The following is a 12,196-nucleotide window of genomic DNA, read 5'->3' on the forward strand; positions in this document are numbered from 1 at the left end:
CTTTAAGTAAACGAGAACTGTAATTTCGTAAAGAAGAAAACAAAATGAACTAAAATATAAACAGATACGAATGTGGATGAATATTCCTGATAATATTTTAATACTAGCTGAATATACCCATTCTTCGCATGGGGGCTGTATTTAGAAGTCAACGACCATGAGAGTATCGCCATTCACTCAGCGACTGCGAAAACTATGGATTTAACACCAATATCGGTCATTTTGGATTACTTTTACATGTTTCGGTATCTCCCCGCAGACCCCCGGGCCGCATACAACGGTGGCTGAATTTGCAAATCATCGCTAATGGAAGTGTCACTATTGATCTCAGCGACCACTGAAACTATGGATTTGACACAAATATCGATCATTTTGGATTACTTTTACTTGTGTCGGTTCCCCCCTTCCCCGGTGACCCCCGGCCCGCAACTGAATAGGGTGAATTTGGAAGTTAATGCGATCGGAGTTTCACCATTGATCTCAGTGACAGAGAAAACTATGAATTCGACACTCGGTCACTTTCTACTACTTTTTCATGTCCCGGTAAACGCCTCCTGAGAACCCCCTGGTTCAAATTTAAAAAAAAACGCTTAGCCTTGGTCTGGGGCCTGGACCAAGGTATCCGTGACCAAAATTTGGTAACTCTCAGTCAACTTGTCTGCTCCCGGTAAACGACCCCCCTGGTCGAAATTTGAGAAAAGCGCTTCGTCCTGATCTGGGGCCTGAACCAAGGTACCCATGACCAAATTTTGGTAACTCTCGGTCCACTCGTCTGGTTCCCAGGCCGCACACAGGCAAACAGACGAACACACAAACTTTATTTTATTTATATTAGATAGACGATCTATCTCCACTCTGTTTCTTTCTCTTGGTTAATATGCGAGTAATACTTGCATCTCATCTCTACATGGAGAACTTGGAGCAAAGGGACTTTATCATTTACTATGTAAGAACAAATTAAATTTAAAGGCTATGTTGCTGTAGAGTGAATTTTAACTGAAGAATGTGGGATTTCTGAATCAGCGTCTATGACACCTCGGCTATTCTTGCACTACCGGCAAAGTCTCCTAACTTGATAGTTGTCTTCATAAAATAAAGGTTGGAGAAAGAAAGAACAAACGTTTGAATGAAAAAAGAAACACAAACACTTCGCCTTCCGAATAAAGGTTAAAGTAGCCGACTCTCAGTTATGGCAACCTTTTTGAAGAAATCTTGTAGGATACTAATACTCGTAACCTAGCAGTAGTCGGTTAAATCATACTTTGCTTAGTTACCGAGAAAATTGGCAAAATATTTTCACCAATTTACTCGGTTACTTTGGTCAAGAAGAATGAGGCATTAAGCTTTTAGTTAGTTGTAATTCTCGGTTAAAAGGTATTTTCTATTCACTTGGTTAACTGCTGCTAAGTACTGCGATGATAAAATTTTCTGCGTAGACCGTGTTATATTGAATCACTATAATTATTATTATATTGGGAACGTATTTGTAGCCATATATTATATATACAGGGTCGTCGTTAGCGGGGTACACTTCTGTTCAGAAAAACCTAGAAACCTTTTCAGAGAAAGTCCAAAAAGTGAGCCTTGCGCCCATCACCATTCCCATAGATCTGTGCAGAGGTAATTATATTTTCCCTCTTCCTTTATATAGACTCTAGCTGCAGGAAGGACTTGTGCTGACGGTAGTCGAACGTGGTGAGGCACTCAAACTTCGTAAAGAACTTCCGAAACTTCATGATCGAGGATTCAAAACACGATTTGAGATGTTCATAATTTACTTTTAAAACATGAAGATGTGATGAAATAATTAAAAGTGTAATATTTGTTACACATGTAAATTTCAAATTTAATGCTTTGGTGTTAAAATGTTAATTGCCTATACTACGTTTTTCTTTTAGTTCCGAAACAAATACTTATAAAACGTCTCTGTTTAAAATCTCTAGAATTATCAGCGACACTTGAATGGATGTGACATTAGACTGAAATAAATGCAAATAAGCATGTAATTAGAAATTTATACTCAAAAGAATTTTATATCTGATAAAATATATTTCTACTGTAAAAATATTTGATAACGAATTATTTATACAATACTGACAAAAAAATTATATTTTAGATAAAGTGCACTCACTGCAATGAAGGTAACTTTATTTTCCTTACGATGACGAATATAGATATCTATCACTCACTGTAAAACGAAGAGTAGTACTCCCAGTTTTATAAAGAAATTTGGCTAGCTGGGGCTCCGTCCCCAGACACCCGCGTTTGCTCGAACAAAGGCCTCGCATCTCTTAGGTATCAGCCATTGCATTAAGAGTGAATTTTGTGCATTTGCTATTTAATTACATTTCCTGAATTTGGCCCAGCTGCGGGCTTCGTCCCCTGACCCTCACTTTTACTCGGCCTACTGCCTCGCACCTCTTAAATCCACAATTCTACCAAATTTCAAGTTTTCTTTCCTATTACAACTATCTCAAACATAAGATTTTTTTTATTCCAAGAAAACGCCCATTTAAATAACATGGGGATTTCTCCATTCCCCTTTAGACCCCTTAAAAACTAAAAATATTCACTTTTGGCAACTTTTCTGTGGGTTAGTCCCGGAAGGCTACAATCATACAAAATTTCATCATTGTAATTCCGCCGGAAGTGCCTAAACATTTTGGGGTGGACATGTCCCATATAACATGGGAAAGATTTTTCAGTTCCCCATAAAACCACTCTACAGTTGATTTTTTTTTTAGCGATTTAATTTACACCAGCGGGAAGAGCTGTTTCGAAAATGTTGGTTAACAGCTCATTTAAAGAAATTCTCACTATTGTGTGCAAGTCAATAAATGGATTTTAATAGCTTATAATAAAATCATTTTCAGCGAACTTTGATGCTTGCGAACGAGACTATTTTCCCTTTAATAGCCTCTTCACCAAAGCAAGTTGAACTAGTATCGGAAAATAACCCTAATGTTTTAGTTTCACGTCGCTATGCCGCTGCAGAAAGCTATCGCTATGGTAAGGCTGCTCAGAAAATACAATTTGAATTTTACAACTCTATTAATTTACGTACAAAGATATTATAGGATAAATTAAAGGACAACGGGACTCGTTAATACACTGATATACGTAGATGGAGGGCAATGGCGGATTTATGTATTATGCGGCCTAAAACCACTAATGAAATTGTTCCAAAGGTTATTTTTTCTTTTGCGGTCCTTCTGAGCTCAGCGGTCCTAGATAGTTTGCCTAGTCGCAAATCCCACGCTGACGGAGGAAATAATGGGAATACATTTATCCATGCTGCATATTCTGGTGTCCTGCAGATGAGCTACTTATAAAACTGATCGAATCAATTAGGACTTTGTAATTTTATTGGATGACGCGCCACTTGACCATACATGTTTTAAAAATTCAAGAGCAGTGTTCTGAAGTGCGATACCCCAGGCAGTTGCCCCAGTCGCCCTATGTAAAGGCCGTCGCTGATGATCCCTAATCATTCATACCGTTATGTTTTGAGTTCTCACTATTATTTGCTATATATCTATTTACTCTTTTTCTTTGAGTATAAAGTACAAAATTTCATAATTAGTTGATGTTATGCATGCAGTATGTTATTCCTCGGAAGTCTAGATTTTCCAATGGCACCATGTTTCGCAGAAATGAATGTGGGGCATCATTTTCCCACACCCTCTGTAAAAATGATCATAGAACACACACACATATTATAGATAGATAGATGTAAGTGTGTGTATGTGTGTGTGTGGTGTTGTCTCAACCCAATTTTTCATGGCACGCTCCGCCAGTGGTTAGGACAGTTTTAGCTTCTGTGAGGACATCGTGATCTTTTGCAAAACCAGTAATTTTCCCATACTGATAATCCATACCTTCATGAACGTAAATTTCATCCAATTTCAAAATAACCTATCTCTCTGTTCCCGTTAAGTTTTCACCAGACTTCAAGACACTTTTTTTTAATTTGGTGAAATCAGTGGTTGCAAATATTTCGGGTGAGACAATTCTAGAATGTTGTTTACTCTGAGAGCCTCATAAACTCTTATTAGACTGTGTGTAAATGATAAAGAATGTTAAAATCATCCGCAGCGAATATGTTTTCTTTGAAGAGAAAATTAATGAAAACTGTTCAGAAAGAATATCCACTTGATTAGTTAAGTTTATTTTGTCGTTATCTGTCAGAGAACTAATTAAATTTTGCATATTGGATTTTACATTCTGTATTAAAGTATCTACACTAGAAAAAAAGGTTACTCATAGTGAATTTGTTAATGATTTGTTCTAAAGAACTCCAGTTCTTAAGTAAGAGTTTCTTCCCAAGAATTTCATTCTAGTTTTGAAAACGAACTTGATTGGTTTGCAAATACGCAGACTTTTAAATTATTATCTACATTGATATAAAACTCTACGCTCATTGAGTTAAAATTTACGGAATGCATTTATTATCAAAAGATTTGAAATCAACAGCTTTATCTTCATACTGCATTTTTGCTAAGTTACCATCAATTCTCCTTGCTCTAACTTAGGGTGATAAGTAGGACACAAATATAATAGAATAGTTTACTGATCAGTAATACCCATGTTCTTATTTTATTTAACGTTAATCTTAAGTTAATCATTCATTTTTCTTAAAAAGAAAACTACAGAATAAAAGTATTTGAAGGAATTCAACACAACCCCAAATGCTTTGATGAATGAAAAAGTGTTTATTTTTATGAACGTACACTGAAACTACACGTAGAGCTAAATACTTTTTTTTATCGATTTTACGAGGGCGGGATTATTTTAAAGAATGAGGTAAAATTTAGACAGGCACGAGGGAACTCTACTTAACTTGGTTAGTACCACTGTCGCAGGCCCGTATCCAGGGGGGGTCTAGGGGGGGCCGGGCCCCCCTAAATTTTTGCTGGCCCCCTCTAAAAATTTTACGATAGGCTTAGATATGAACTATAATATGGTGATGAACTATAATATGGTTGGATCGGGCCCCCCCTAACTTCAGACGGGCCCCCCCTAAATTTTTGGGCTGGCTACCGGCCTGCACTGTCGTAACATCAAGTACAAATTTTTCCTACCTTACCGATATCTTAACAAGTCCTTCTCAATAAAAAGAAAGTATTGCAAAACAATAGTTTGTTGATTATTCTCCTTTCCTAATCTTTTGAGAAGTGTTAAAAAGCACAGTGGTTTATCATTCAGCAAAATAGTGCCTGTGATTCAAAGTGGTGTGAATAAAAGATTTATTTACTAAAATGCTACAATAGCAACAAAAGTGCCTGAGCTTCAAAATATAACCTTTGATTTACAGTTATTTGTGATTTCACGTTTAACACAAACAAATATTTTAAACTATGTGTACTTTAAATAAATTATTTAAGTAGATCTTTTTCATATAAAGTTTATTTTTTAAAAATTATTGTTCAAAGCTTTTGTATTTTAATAAGCCTTTTTCTAAAATCAATGCAAATGAATTGTGCTGTCATCTTTGGAGTTCTTTTAAACTATACGTTTCTGGCCAATCCTTTCGACAATGAGATCTCGGAAATTACAGGTTCTAAAAAGATGACGTTTTCACTGATTGATTGCAAATTTTGTGTAGATCGTCCAGTTTTAATTGAATATTTAAAAAACCATGGCCGTTATTTCTTTATTACATTTTTACGGGTACACTGGAAGTGTTGAAATTAAGAAAAAAAACTACAGGACCATATCCTATGCATTATACATTCCAACACCACATAATTATATGCAGGGGTTGCATACTTCTCAGGCGTTTGTTTCATAGCCAAATGATAATGAAAAACGAAGGATATTTCTCCACACTAACAGTAAATTGAATCTTTATTGTTTGGAGTGTTTTGCCCAATGAACACCATATATCACTGACATTATAATTAATTGTGTGTGTAATGTATTACCTTATTACATACTGCATGCAAGAAGAAAGAAAACACTGATCAAACATGAATTAAAAACTCCAACCGGAAGTAGGCTCAAATCTTGCAAACGGTGCGAGATATTGAAAAAGTAATCGACAAAATCTTCTCTTTACGGTATTTCTTGCCGATTTTTATCAAGACGTCTTTCACTTGTGTCTGTAAAGGGACATGTACAGATGTTGTGAGGAATGACAAGGAGATTGATGCTCATATGTGAATGATGAAATATGTAGAGAGCGCAGGTTCAGCTACTGAAATATTAATATATTGGTAATAAGTTAACTCAGAACATTTCACAGGACAATATAAAAAGGACATTTCTCGATTTTCTAGGCATCTTCGCAACACGCATTACAGCTCTTTGAAAAACAGTGCTGTACTGCGAAAATCACTACGTCTGGTCACCCTACTCTAATTGTGTAGGGGAAATGGAAAAGACTGAAAGTGCCAAAAAATAAAAAATCGATTTTTTCCTTGGAATGTGTTAAGCCTATTACACATCGTCAAACTTTTCCATCAAATATTGTATCAAACTTTTCTTTGACGGTAATTTGGTCAAATAAGTTGGGTAAAACTTTCGCACCCATTATAAACGATCAAATATAAAGGTGAATATCATTGCTCAATTGTTTATATTTCTTGATTCAGTTGTTAGGTTACATGAACGTATATGTGAGTCTTATGGTGGCACCTGCCACCAGTAACTATAATGAACAAGATTGTAGAAATGAATGGAATGACTATTCACAGTTACTTCTGTCTCATTTCCGTCCTTTATTGCTATTCCCAAATAAATCTTATTTTCATGGTTCCTTTCTTGTTCAGTAAATACGTATGAATCTATATTCTATTTATTGGTCCGATGCTTAAATTTCGTCTAATTCAATTAATTTTCGGGTAACTTTTGTAAGTTTGGGGCACTGATTAAGAATAAATAGTTCGTCATAAAAATGTTAGGCTTTTGTTTAGCTTTGGGGAGCCAGGTTTTTAATTGACTTTTTTTTGTGATTTTCTATTCACATTCGGTTAGATTAGGTTAATAACATTTACTTCACACAGTATTGCCGAGCGAGCGTTAGCGAGTAAAGGCGGGTTAGAGTCTCTCAGGGCACATTGTCTTCTGTCTTCGTTAGTGTTGGCCCCCCATTACTAAACAGTTACCAAATGTTAGGTTTTACAGTTAAAATGAGAGAGTACATATTAACGAGGGTTCTGTAGGATATTAAATTCCGGAGGAATTTTTCAGTGTAGGAAACTACTAATTTATATTTAGAAATGCGAAAATATTACGCACTCTAACCTATTTTGATTTTATGCAACATCAAGTGTTTTTCGCACTATGCGAACAAAACCCTGTGCTAACTTGTGGGTCCCATGCTGTGCTCCTGCTCTGAATCGGTTAAATATCATCCTCGCTTTTAATGGCCACCTATCATAAGTTGCTTTTCCTGCAGTCTCTTTTTAAATGATATTCGTTCGATGCGTATTTATACCTTAAAGGTAATCACTACTGTGTAATTAAACTACCGCTAATTTTAGAGTTTTTCTGTAATATCCTCAAAACAAATAAAAAATATCCGAAAAGCAGAAACGTAGTGAACTATTCAATACGATTTTGTGTGTGATACCGTTATCACAACTCATCTATCTGCTTTCGATTTGCAACTGTAGATAGATTTAACAGTTTTTGCAGGTTCTGTAAATAGCGGCATACCAAAAGCAGATAGGTGAATTGCAGTAAAAGTATCACATGCAGAATTGTATTTTCTAGTTCACTACGTTTCTGCTTTTCGAATATTTTTATTAGTTTTGAAGATATTATAGAAAAACTAAAATTACCACTAATTTAATTTCGCTGAAGTGAAGACCCTTATAGAAAGTCCTCGTAAAGTGAATCTGCACTCATGAATGCAACTCCTACCCTGAGAAACAATTTTTAAGGCATTACGAATTAATTTCGTGAAGAAATAACTACATATAATAAGATAGCACATGATCACTCCAGACACATCATATATAGGCATATTGTCAAGCTGTACACAATAATCTGAGCATGCGCCAAAGTAATAACATGCCAAAACGTCTTAAGAAATCATTTAAATCAATAAAAGTGAAAGAAAATGTTTGCTTTTTTAAGAAAAAAATCACGGAATATTTTCAATCTACGCCAATTTTGGGAAGTCACCTGTGGTAGTTATCCCTAATATTCTTTAATTTTATAGTTATACAAAACAAATTACTGCTAGTATGCATCAAAAGAATGTCAACTGCTTTCCGTGTCCACATACTCGATTTTAGTGCCACCGCATAGCGATTTTCGTTTGTTTTCTTTGATACAATGTTGGATAGAAATAGAACAAGTTCTAATTTAGAACAGTAGTATCAAATGTTGTAACCAACCCAAAAGTTGCATACAACTTGGTATCATACATGTTCAAATTCCACTTTGATGAAATATTTGATACAATATATGATGGAATATTTGTTCGTCTATAACGGGCTTTATAAACGACATCACCAGAAGGTCCAAGGTCCAAAGTGCCAGAAAAATTCCTACTAGTTTCTAGAGCAGTCGCAAGGATACATTTTTAAAGGATAAAGTACAGTTTTAGGAAGTTTTTATTGAATACTGGAAATTTTACTTTGTGGCACTTTCAGCCTTTTCCATTTTCATTACACAATTGTTGAAGACTTGTAATCTCACCCGAGGCACTGGCTTCTTGTTCGGCGATTTTCTTCCTTTTCTCAATTTCAAAAGCTGTAATAACACTTTTTTTTTTTTTTACTGGCGGTTTCTGACAAATAACTAGGTAATCCAGAACCAACTTTAAATCGTGGCTTATCGTACACAAAAACTTTTTCACCTCTGGAATTCTGGTACGAAATCTGACGTTCGATGCAGTCTGGTTCAAAATGCTTTATACAAACAGCACTGGAATCTGGAGAAAACCATTCTTTCCTGGTAATATTTCGCATCCATTTTTTGCGTAATAAATGATTACTGGGGAAAGTAAAATACAAAACATATTCACCCACATTTTTGAAAGTATAATTACTTTTACAGGCAGGAACATATCTTCGCGGTATTTCAGAAAGGTCAGTACACTGACGGCTGATAAGACACTTACGCGCCACTAAAAGTGCAGAAAAAAACGGCGGGCGAGAAAAAGCAAGCACTTGGAGTGGCTCGCAGCTCCCTCCCATTACGTCACAACCGCACCCACCAATCTTACCGCCTGTATGAAGTCCAGCGTGAAACAGTCTAACTAGTGATGGGTAAATTCCCGGGAAGATATTTTTTCGTTAATATTCCCAAAAATGAGAATTTTTCGGGAATTTATGTACAATCACAAAGAAAATTGCATTCTATTTCTATATTATGATTTCAAAGATAAATTCGTTTTTATATCACAGTATGTTATTAATGTTGTCCCCAGAGGAGTCTTTAAAATGTATATTCTGAACGATATTATGTTATTCTATTAATATTCTATTATATTTAGAGTGTACGCATAAATGGATATTTATTTACAATATGTCATATGAAAGTAAATATGTTCCAAAAATGGTATAGTAAGTCCACATACTTTTAAACCACTAAAAAGTTAAAATTTACATGTAAGTGGCTTTTCTAAACTTGATTCTACTACTGATATTATAAACATATTAAATTTTTAAATGTTATAAACAATTTTGTCATTTGCGCATAAATATGTATGTTCACAATATTTACAAGATACTTTCTTATCTTTATAATTTTGCATGTAACATTACCACACAGGACCTTTATTCCTTGAACTTTGTGATTCTCGAAATTTCATGCGTTAATTCACATGTAAGAGAGGTCCGAGTACCTCTTCAGAAATTCAAGTCAGAGAGAAGAAACAGACCGACGTCTATTACTAACGGTGGTTCAGGGTTTATTAATAGTACTTCATCTCTATTTCTACATAATTCTACATTACTTTACAAAATGGTTCCTTTTCATCATTTGTAAATTAGTACTTTGCTAATTTTGGCTATTATTTAGCATTGGGAAGCCAGCTTTTGCACCTACTTTTTTGCGATATTTTATTCCGATGCGGTTGTTTTATGGTTTCATACGTTAAATTACGTTACCAACATTAAATTCAGACAGCATTGCAGAGCGAGGGTTAGCGAGTGAAGGCGGGTTAGAGCCTTGCGTGGCATGTTGTTTTCAATCTTCGTTACCAACAATTCACTTTCTTTTCTCACATAAATCACTTCCACTTACCTTTACGGTTTGTACAAATCCCCTACTGTCCTAAAAAAAAATTGTGTTCGATACTTTCTTGACTAACACCACTATCAACTCATTTCTTCCGTAAATCATACTACTTTTTGTTAGTTTTGAGCCCCCAATACTAAACAATTACCTTACTTTTTAGTACAAATGGAAATGGAACCTAGAAAATCATATTATTAGTTATATAAAGTGCAGTCAAAGAATTTTATTTTTTTTTAACCTCCAAATTCTTTAAAACCTAGAAGTAAATCATAATATACTAAAATAAAGTAATTAGTCATATGGTTCTTATAATTTGGAAGATAAAGTAAACAAATGGAAATAAATTTCTTCCCGGGAATTTATAGGCCAGAGAAAAAGACCGGGAATATTCCCATTTTTTAAATTCCTTCCCACCGGGAATATTCCCACTGCCCATCACTAAGTCTAACCGAACATTTTTTTCCTACTTCCACCACTCTTGTGAAATACAGTTTAAGCAGGTGTTACAACTGTAGTCTTTGTTTGGACGGTGTATTATTCGAGAACGTTTTCACTCATGACAGTTTACGGCGAAGAAAAACTTTAACATCCGAATCCAAGAAATTAATCCCTTATCATGAGCCGTCGTAAATTTTACGAAACAGCATGACCAACACATCCTTATCTACCAAACACCACTAGTAATTGTGAGTGCGCGAGCTCCCCTTTTCCCAGTACCTCTCTAATCTACTGCAGAGACCACTTCCGGTTTGAGCGTCGTGTCTGTCGCTTGTTAAATGAAATCTTTTGAGTTTTGCGTCCCATCATTATGCTGGCTAGGCTAAAGGAGACGATGATGATGAGAAATGAATGAAATGCTGGAATGAAGAAAGTTGGAGGAAACGGGAGATCCCCGAGGAAACCCAACACACGTTGTTTGTTCATCACAAAGTTCACTTGGCACAAGCTGGGATCGAACCAGGGACCCCATGCACCACAGGTGAACCCTCTACCGCTGAGCCACCGCGGCTCTCTCCGTCGCTTGTTAATCTTGTGTTGAACGTCTATTCGTAATTTATACGAAGGGTTTGTAATTATTATTTGAGCTATCCTTTAGACGTTTACTTTTTTTTAATATAATAAAAGATCGTTGCTTTGGTGGTTTTTGTAACCTCAGTGAGAGGTTTTAGACTATTATATTGTAAATGATAGCTTAATACTTCAATCGTTGCTTATCTTTTTAGTTGGAGAAAATATGGAGGATAGAGAGGAAGAACGTGAAAATAAACCAATAAGACGGTTGTTGGAAAAATGAAAATCTTTCAGTCCAACGTCGCACGGATACGCCCTTTAGGCTAAGGAAGACGATTAAGGCAAGTAAATGATGGTGAATCTGTGGAATGAGAATGTAGGAAGAAACAGGAGTAACCCGAGAAAACCTACAGACACAATATTATCCACCAGGTGGGGATCGATCCAGGGGCCCCATGTAACAGTGGTACTCGCCCTACCACTGAGTGGTTGCTGGATGACAATTTGTGATGATCATGCTCACAATAGAACATTATTTGAAGAAAGTGATGATGATGATGAACTAGATAATTATGTAGAAGGTTGTAGATAATAATGAATTACGGACGCCAACCTTGATCTTGAAATATAAACAAATCGAATTGGGAACTCATCACCTGTGAATCGGTGTGGAAAAAGACCCAGTATTATATTTAGCGATCCCATATTCAGTGCACCTATGCCGCTCCTCCTGCTGCTGTGGCGATTACTGCCGTGCCGCCTACTGTGGCACAAGCTGCTCCCATGCAGCCTGACGCTGCACCCATGTTGCCTGCTACCGTTCCCGATTATCATTCTTAAAGGACGTGTAGTTCTGCCAAGAACAATCACACGTGGGAGACCCTGGTCGATTCCCGTTGGGAGCTCATGTGCTTCGGATTCCACATTAATCAGTAGATCCACGTCTTATATAGCCTCGCTGCTGAAAGGGACACTAAACTCAAAATCAACT

This window comes from Thermobia domestica, chromosome 6 (assembly GCF_964235325.1).
Source record: "Thermobia domestica chromosome 6, izTheDome1.hap1.1, whole genome shotgun sequence".
Classification (NCBI taxonomy): domain Eukaryota; kingdom Metazoa; phylum Arthropoda; class Insecta; order Zygentoma; family Lepismatidae; genus Thermobia; species Thermobia domestica.